We start from the raw sequence: 9,204 nt of genomic DNA on the forward strand, positions 1-9,204 counted from the left end.
AGATGATCAAAGATTTTGGGTTTATACAAAGTTCATGAGAAACTTGTATTTCCAAAGAAGTGAGTGGGAGCACTATAGAATTTCTGATGAGTATATGTTGTTGACATATTGTTGATCAGAAATGATGTAGAATTTCTGGAAAGCATATAGGGTTATTTGAAAGGTGTTTTTCAATAGAAAAACTGGATTAAGCTACTTGAACATTGAGCATCAAGATCTATGAGGATAGATCAAAAACGCTTAATGGTACTTTCAAATGAGCATATACCTTGACATGATCTTGAAGGTGTTCAAGATGGATCAGTCAAAGAAGGAGTTCTTGCCTGAGATGTAAGGTATGAAGTTAAGAGTTAAAGCTCGACCACGGCAGAAGAGAGAGAAAGGACGAAGGTCGTCCCCTATGCTTCAGACGAAGGCTCTATAGTATGCTATGTTGTGTACCGCACCGGAAGTGTGCCTTTCCATGAGTCAGTCAAGGGGTACAAGAATGATCCAGGAATGGATCATTGGACAGCGGTCAAAATTGTCCTTGGAGTAAATAAGGATATGTTTGTTGATTATGGAGGTGATAAAGAGTTCGACGTAAAGGGTTACGTCGATGCAAGCTTTAACACCTATCCGAATGACTCTGAATAGCAAACCGGATACGTATAGTGGAGCAACCATTTGGAATAGCTTCAAGTGGAGCATGGAAGCAGCATTTACAATATGACATAGAGAATTGCGAAGTACATACAGATCTGAATACTGCAGACCCATTGACTAAAACTTCTCTCACAAGGAAAACATGATCAAACCCCAGAACTCATTGAGTCTTAATCACATGGTGATGTGAACTAGTTTAGTGACAATAGTAAACTCTTTGGATGTTGGTCACATGGCGATGTGACCTATCAGTGTTAATCACATAGCGATGTGAACTAGATTATTGACTCTAGTGCAAGTGGGAGACTGTTGGAAATATGCCCTAGAGGCAATGATAAATTAGTTATTATTATTATATTTCCTTGTTCATGATAATCGTTTATTGTCCATGCTATAATGGTATTAAAAGGAAACTCAGATACATGTGTGGATACATAGACAACACCATGTCCCTAGTAAGCTTCTAGTTGACTAGCTCGTTGATCAATAGATGGTTGCGGTTTCCTGACCATGTACATTGGATGTCGTTGATAACGGGATCACATCATTAGGAGAATGATGTGATGGACAAGACCCAATCCTAAGCCTAGCACAAAGATCGTAGTTCATATGCCAAAGCTTTTCTAATGTCAAGTATCATTTCCTAAGACCATGAGATTGTGCAACTCCCAGATACCGTAGAAATGCTTTGGGTGTACCAAACGTCACAACGTAACAGGGTGGCTATAAAGGTGCACTACGGGTATCTCCGAAAGTGTCTATTGGGTTGGCACGAATCGAGACTGGGATTTGTCACTCCGTGTAAATGGAGAGGTATCTCTGGGCCCACTCGGTAGGACATCATCATAATGTGCACAATGTGACCAAGGGGTTGATCACGGGATGATGTGTTACGGAACGAGTAAAGAGACTTGCCGGTAACGAGATTGAACAAGGTATCGGCATACTGACGATCGAATCTCGGGCAAGTACAATACCGCTAGACAAAGGGAATTGTATACGGGATCGATTGAGTCCTTGACATCGTGGTTCATCCGATGAGATCATCGTGGAACATGTGGGAGCCAACATGGGTATCCAAATCCCGCTGTTGGTTATTGACCGGAGAACGTCTCGGTCATGTCTGCATGGTTCCCGAACCCGTAGGGTCTACACACTTAAGGTTCGATGACGCTAGGGTTATAAAGGAAGTTTGTATGTGGTTACCGAATGTTGTTCGGAGTCCCGGATGAGATCCCGGCCGTCACGAGGAGTTCCGGAATGGTCCGGAGGTAAAGATTTATATATGGGAAGTCCCGTTTTGGTCACCGGAAAAGTTTCGGGTTTTATCGGTAACGTACCGGGACCACCGGGAGGGTCCCGGGGATCCACCAAGTGGGGCCACCGGCCCCGGAGGGCTGCATGGGCCAATTGTGGGAGGGGACCAGCCCCAGATGGGCTGGTGCGCCCCCCCACAAGGGCCTAAGGCACCTAGGGTTGGGGGAGGGGGCGCACCCACCTAACTTGGGGGGCAAGTTTCCCCTCCCCCCCCTTGGCCGCCACCCTAGATAGGATTGGGGGCAGCCGCACCCCTTGGGGTGGAAACCCTAGAGGGAGCGCACCCCCTCCCTCTCCCCTATATATAGTTGAGGTCTTGAGGGCTGCCAACACATGAGTTTCTCTCCATCTTGGCGCAGCCCTACCTCTCTCCCTTCTCCTCTCCCGCGGTGCTTGGCGAAGCCCTGCAGGATTGCCACGCTCCTCCATTACCACCACGCCATTGTGCTACTGCTGGACGGAGTCTTCCTCAACCTCTCCCTCTCTCCTTGCTGGATCAAGGCATGGGAGACGTCACCGGGCTGTACGTGTGTTGAACGCGGAGGTGCCGTCCGTTCGGCACTAGGATCTCCAGTCATTTGAATCACGACGAGTACGACTCCTTCAACCCCGTTCTCTTGAACGCTTCCGCTTGGCGATCTACAAGGGTATGTAGATGCACTCTCCTTCCCCTCGTTGCTGGTTTCTCCATAGATAGATCTTGGTGACACGTAGGAAAATTTTGAATTTCTGCTACGTTCCCCAACAAAGATCATATGTGCAGATCCTTTATGCATGTTAATACCCCTCTAATTATGAACATGAACATGATTTGTGAGTAGTTATGTTTCTTCCTGAGGACATTGGGGAAGTCTTGCTATAAGTAGTCATGTGAATTTGGTATTCGTTTGACATTTTGATGAGATGTATGTTGTCTCTCCTCTAGTGGTGTTATGTGAACATCGACTACATGACACTTCAACATTGTTTGGGCATAGAGGAACGCATTGGGAAGTAATAAGTAGATGATGGGTTGCTAGAGTGACAGAAGCTTAAACCCTAGTTTATATGTTGCTCCATAAGGGACTGATTTGGATCCACATGTTTCATGCTATGGTTAGGTTTACCTTAATACTTCTTTTGTAGTTGCGGATGCTTGCAATAGGGGTTAATCATAAGTGGGATTCTTGTCGAAGGAAGAGTAGTACCCAAGCACCGGTCCACCTACATATCAAATTATCAAAGTAACGAATGCGAATCATATGAGCATGATGAGAACTAGCTTGACGATAATTCCCATGTGTCCTCGGGAGTGTTTTCCTTCATATAAGAACTTGTCCAGTCTTGTCCTTTGCTACAAAAAGGATTGGGCCACCTTGCTGCACCTTATTTACTTTCATTGCTTGTTACCCATTACAAATTACCTTATCACAAAACTATTTGTTACCGATAATTTTAGTTCTTGCAGAGAATATGTTACTGAAAAACGCTTGTCATTTCCTTCTGCTCCTCGTTGGGTTCAACACTCTTACTTATCGAAAGGACTATGATAGATCCCCTACACTTGTGGGTCATCAACCCACTCTAGTCTTTCAAGCCATATAGCCGGATTGCCTTGTCCCTGATGCACCTGGACCAATTACTTCGGCCAGTAGTAGGGGACACTCCTTGGCCACTGGACGAGGAGGTAGAAGCCGATGGCTGGTTGACAGAGTTTGGCTGTGCAGACTGATCAATGATGTAAAGTACTTTAATACATAGAGTCATACACAAATATTCAATTACACTTGGTCTAGCCCATCTATTAAGGTATCTAAGGCGTAGTCTTTCTGCAAAAAGTGAGTGGTAGGCATAACATCTTCGTAAACAAGGCTTGTGGGTATTTCCTCCCCGTTGGGCCCTATAGGACCTACCCCATCCATATGTATGGTGTATGTGCCAGTGTATTGAGTCTTCACGATGGCACACGCCTCCCTCACTCCCTGGCGGCAAGCCGATATCTTCCAGGCTTGGATCCGGTGCCGAGCTCTCTAAAGACACTCGCCAAGGACCGTCGTATCATCAGGCACATGTTGTTCCTCGGGCCATAATGCCTTATACACTCCCTTCATTGCATTCCAAGCATCTTCTTGCACCCTGACCAGATGAGTCATGGTGTCCTCGTGCAATTATTCGATAGACTCGAGGGGTTGCCTGTCTAGGGAGACTGCCAAGAAAACACATGTCGGCCCAACAATTACATTTTGCGATATGCTCATCTTAAAATGGATACAGAAGATTACCAAAAAATGTTTGATTTGTCTGCCACTCTTTCACTTGAGCGGTGGCAGGTTGGGCTTTAAGATTCTCAAGTTCTTGAGCCCGTCGAGCATTTTCAGCTCTAAGTGCGTTCGTGTCTTCCCTTCTTTGGGTTAACACATGTTGTCTAGCTTGCCGCTGTGATTCCGCATAATTCAGCTGTTCACGGGCTTTCTTGAGATCTCTTTCAAGGTGACCAAGGGCTTGCGCTACTGAAATTCGCCTTGTCATATGACTTCGGGATAATTGTACCACAATCACGTAGGGAGAAGAAGAGACACTTACCATGTGCTTCTCGGGTAAATTCTTTTACACGCTCCACTTCAGCTAGAGCAGCATTCAGCTTCCCCTTCGTCTGGTCAAGTACCTCAGTGAGTTGAATGTTTCTCTCCTAATCTCCCTCTAAAAGACATAATCTTTGCTTAGTATCAAGCCTCGATATAGTAATAAGTGCCCATATCAAGCCTGAGGGGCTACTACCATGCTCGGTAGTTTAAGTTCCCTTTAAGCAAACAAATCATGCTTGAACACAAGTGATGACCAAAATAGTACAGCCTCGGACAACATCTTACCTGCAGACCCTGTGATAAAACGCCCACTGCCTCCTCAAAGACGGATCGGGTCGCTCCGAGGTAGGTGTCCACTGAGCTAAGAGCATTAAACTCTTGGTTGGTAAAAGCGGAGTCCCTCAAAGAAGCTTTCGGTCATCGGTGGTTCGTGGCACTCTAGACCTCGAAGGGGGTAGCCGAACAGGTCCCCAAATATTCTGTCTGAGGTACCTCGGGAGCAGCATCCGAGATAGGAAGGGGCCCCACATCACTATTCAAAGACGACGTCTTATCAACTCTTCGACACTCCATTGGCAGTGGAGGAATGGGTTGCCTGTGATAGGACTGGAAGAATTAATATCTGTCATAAATCATTCTCAACAACACACTAACATTACCTATGAGGCAAGGAAGTATTTCAGTCTGTGTTCGCAGCTGCTATACGCACCCGAGTTCCCTGCGTCCCCTGCAGTGGGCTCCCTTGACGGGCCAGTCCTCCGCGCGGATGTTTTGCGCGTCGTCCCTTTGAGTAGAAGTCAGAGGACTCTGGGCTTTGGAACGAGAGGCTCTCTTTCGAGTAGAGGAGGGGGCTTTACCGAGGAGTCCGGACGTGTTCCCGACGATTTCAGAGTGATGACAACCCTTGAGCCGTTAAGGCTCTCCCAAAAGAATTTCCCCTCTTCATATATAAGGGACAATTATTTGTCCTCATTGAAGAGGGGGTCCTCTACCCGATGGTGTGTCTCTAGTTCAGGCGCAGGTCTGCTCAGGGTTTTGACCCTGTGCCTCCATCTCTGTTCAGGTTTAAAAAAGGGTCGGTCGAGAAAATTAACCATAAAAGACAAATTAGATGAATAAGAAAGGATTGAGGAAACTCATTGTCTCTGCAAGATTATAGTAAGACAACCCATCTCAAAACTACCGTCTTGTGAATTGCTCTGCCAATCCTTGATATATGTCGGCTAGGGTGGCCCTGAGGATAGTTGGATGGTCAAGATTCGCTTGGACAGATTGGGAGATGTCATCAATTCAATTGTACGTACATGCACAATAAGTGTGGGTGTTGCCGAAGTAGTTGGACTCTTCGACTCATTACCGTGGCCATGACATGTATAATTGTGAGGTCAGTATTGCCCAATAGCTGCACTTAGGCTACCAGCTGACAACATTGGTGTCATCCTCCCGAGCAACAGCCTGCGCTCTCTAGCCATAGCTCTTCTTTAGGGGTTCCAAGGAGGAAGCAGCGAGCCCGGGCTGAACTAGGTCATATAACGGGACATCGTCTATATAAAACCACTCAGGCGACCAGAAGTCGGTATCTGATACGTCTCCAATGAATCTACTTTTCCAAACACTTTTGCCCTTGTTTTGGACTCTAATTTGCATGATTTGAATGAAACTAACCCGGACTGACGCTGTTTTCAGCAGAACTGCCATGATGTTGTTCTATGTGTAGAAAAGAAAAGTTCACGGAATGTCCTGAAAATCAACGGAGGCACTTTTTGGAATTAATAACAATTTCTGGGCGAAGGAAATACACCAGGGGGCCCAGGGCCTGTCCACGAGATAGGGGGGAGCCCCCCCCCCCCTGTAGGGCGCCCCCTATCTCGTGGGCCCCCTGGACCTCCACCGACCTCAACTCCAACTCCATATATTCACGTCTGGGGAGAAAAAAATCACAGAGAAAGTTTCATCGCGTTTTACGACACGAAGCCGCCGTCAAGCCCTAATCTCTCTCGGGAGGGCTGATCTGGAGTCTGTTCGGGGCTCCGGAGAGGGGGATTCGTCACCGTCGTCATCATCAACCATCCTCCATCACCAATTTCATGATGCTCACCGCAGTGCGTGAGTAATTCCATCGTAGACTTGCTGGACGGTGATGGGTTGGATGAGATTTACCATGTAATCAAGTTAGTTTTGTTAGGGTTTGATCCCTAGTATCCACTATGTTCTGAGATTGATGTTGCTATGACTTTGCTATGCTTAATGCTTGACACTAGAGCCCGAGTGCCATGATTTCAGATCTAAACCTATTATGTTTTCATGAATATATGTGTGTTCTTGATCCTATCTTGCAAGTCTATAGTCACCTATTATGTGTTATGATCCGACAACCCCAAAGTGACAATAATCGGGATACTTCTCGGTGATGACCGTAGTTTGAGGAGTTCATGTTTTCACTATGTGCTAATGCTTTGTTCCAGTTCTCTATTAAAAGTTGGCCTTAATATCCCTTAGTTTCCGCTAGGACCCCGCTGCCACGGGAGGGTAGGACAAAATATGTCATGCAAGTTCTTTTCCATAAGCACGTATGACTATTTACGGAATACATGCCTACATTACATTGATGAACTGGAGCTAGTTCTGTGTTACCCTATGTTATAGCTATTACATGAGGAATCGCATCCGTCATAATTATCCATCACTAATCCATTGCCTACGAGCTTTTCACATATTGTTCTTCGCTTATTTACTTTTCTGTTGTTACTGCTACAACTACTACAAAAACCCAAAAACATTACTTTCGCTACCGTTACTTTTATTATCATACCACTTTTGCTACTAAATACTTTGCTGCAGATACTAAGTTATCCAGGTGTGGTTGAATTGACAACTCAACTGCTAATACTCAAGAATATTCTTTGGCTCCCCTTGTGTCGAATCAATAAATTTGGGTTGAATACTTTACCCTCGAAAGCTGTTGCGATCCCCTACACTTGTGGGTTATCAAGACTAATTTTTGGCGCCGTTGCCGGGGAGCATGGCTCTATTCTTTGAGTCACTTGGGATTTATATCTGTTGATCACTATGAAGAACTTGAAAGACGACCGAAATACTATTTTGCCCTCAACTACGAGGGGAGGTAAGGAACTTCCATCTAGCTCTGCACTAGATTCTCCTTCTGTTATTAGTAGACTTGCGACACCTAAACCTGCTACTGCTATGAATTCTGATATGTCGCATGTTATTGATGATGCCACTTCTGCTATGCATGATGAAACTACTTCTATGCATGATACTACTTTGCCACTAGGTGAATTTCTTGATGAACAACTTGCTAGAGTTAGGGGGAATGAAATTATTGAAGATGCTATTATTGATGATAGTGATGATGACGGTTCTCCCAATGATTATGTATTTCCTGTTGTTCCTAAGGGTTATGTTATGAATGAAGAAGCTGCTAGGGAAATCTTTGATTGCAATGATAGATATGATCTTAAGAAATTATTAGCTAAATGAAAGATGCAGTCTCTTAATGCTAGAATGAAACCTGACCCTGCTTTTGCTACTTCACCTATCTATGTTACTGATAAGGATTATGAATTCTCTGTTGATCCTGAAATCATTACCTTAGTTGAATCTGATCCTTTTTATGGCCTTGAATCTAAAACTGTTGTGGCACATCTTACTAAGTTGAATGATATAGCCACCCTGTTTACTAATGATGAGAAGTCTCGCTATTTTTATATCCTTAAGATATTTCCGTTCTCATTAATGGGTGATGCTAAGACTTGGTATAATTCTCTTGCTCCTGGCTGTGTGCGTAGTCCCCAGGATATGATTTGTTACTTCTCTGCTAAATATTTCCCTACTCATAAGAAACAAGCTGCCTTGCGGGAAATATATAATTTTGTGCAAATCAAATAAGGGAGTCTCCCACAAGCTTGGGGGAGGCTTCTCCGGTTAGTTAATGCTTTTCCTGGTCATCCTCTCAAGAAAAATGAAATACTTGATATCTTTTATAATGGACTAACCGATGCTTCCAAGGACTACTTGGATAATTGTGCTGGTTGTGTTTTCAGGGAAAGAACAGTCGACGAAGCTGAAATACTATTGAATAATATGTTGACTAATGAAAATAATTGGACTCTTCCCAAGCCAATTCCTGAAGTAATTCCTGAACCAATTGATCCGACTCATGGGCCTATTCCTAAACCCACTACAAAGAAGAGAGGTGTTTTATTTCTCAGTCCTGAAGATATGCAAGAGGCAAAGAAATCAATGGAAGAAAAAGGTATTAAAGCTAAATATGTTAAGAATTTACCTCCTATTGAAGAAATACATGGTCTTAATATACCGCCTGTTGAAGAACCACATTGTCTTGATAACCCGACACAGGTAGTAAAGGTAAATTCTCTCTATAGATATGATAAAGTTGAAATTCCCTCTACTAAATTCCATATCCCATGCTTAGATGAATTTGATGACTTTATGGCTAGACAAGAAAGTTTTAATGCTTATGTTGGTAGAGAGTTAAGGAATAATGCTTTCGTGATAGGGCGCGTGAGCGATAATATAGCTAGAGTTAAAGGTGAACTTCACCTCGTTAGCAAATATGCTTCTATGGTTGCTACTCAAGCTGAGCAAGTACTCAAAGCTCAAAATGATTTGCTTGATGAATTAAATAATAAAAATG

The sequence above is a fragment of the Triticum aestivum genome, chromosome 3B (genome assembly GCF_018294505.1).
Source record: "Triticum aestivum cultivar Chinese Spring chromosome 3B, IWGSC CS RefSeq v2.1, whole genome shotgun sequence".
NCBI lineage: Eukaryota > Viridiplantae > Streptophyta > Magnoliopsida > Poales > Poaceae > Triticum > Triticum aestivum.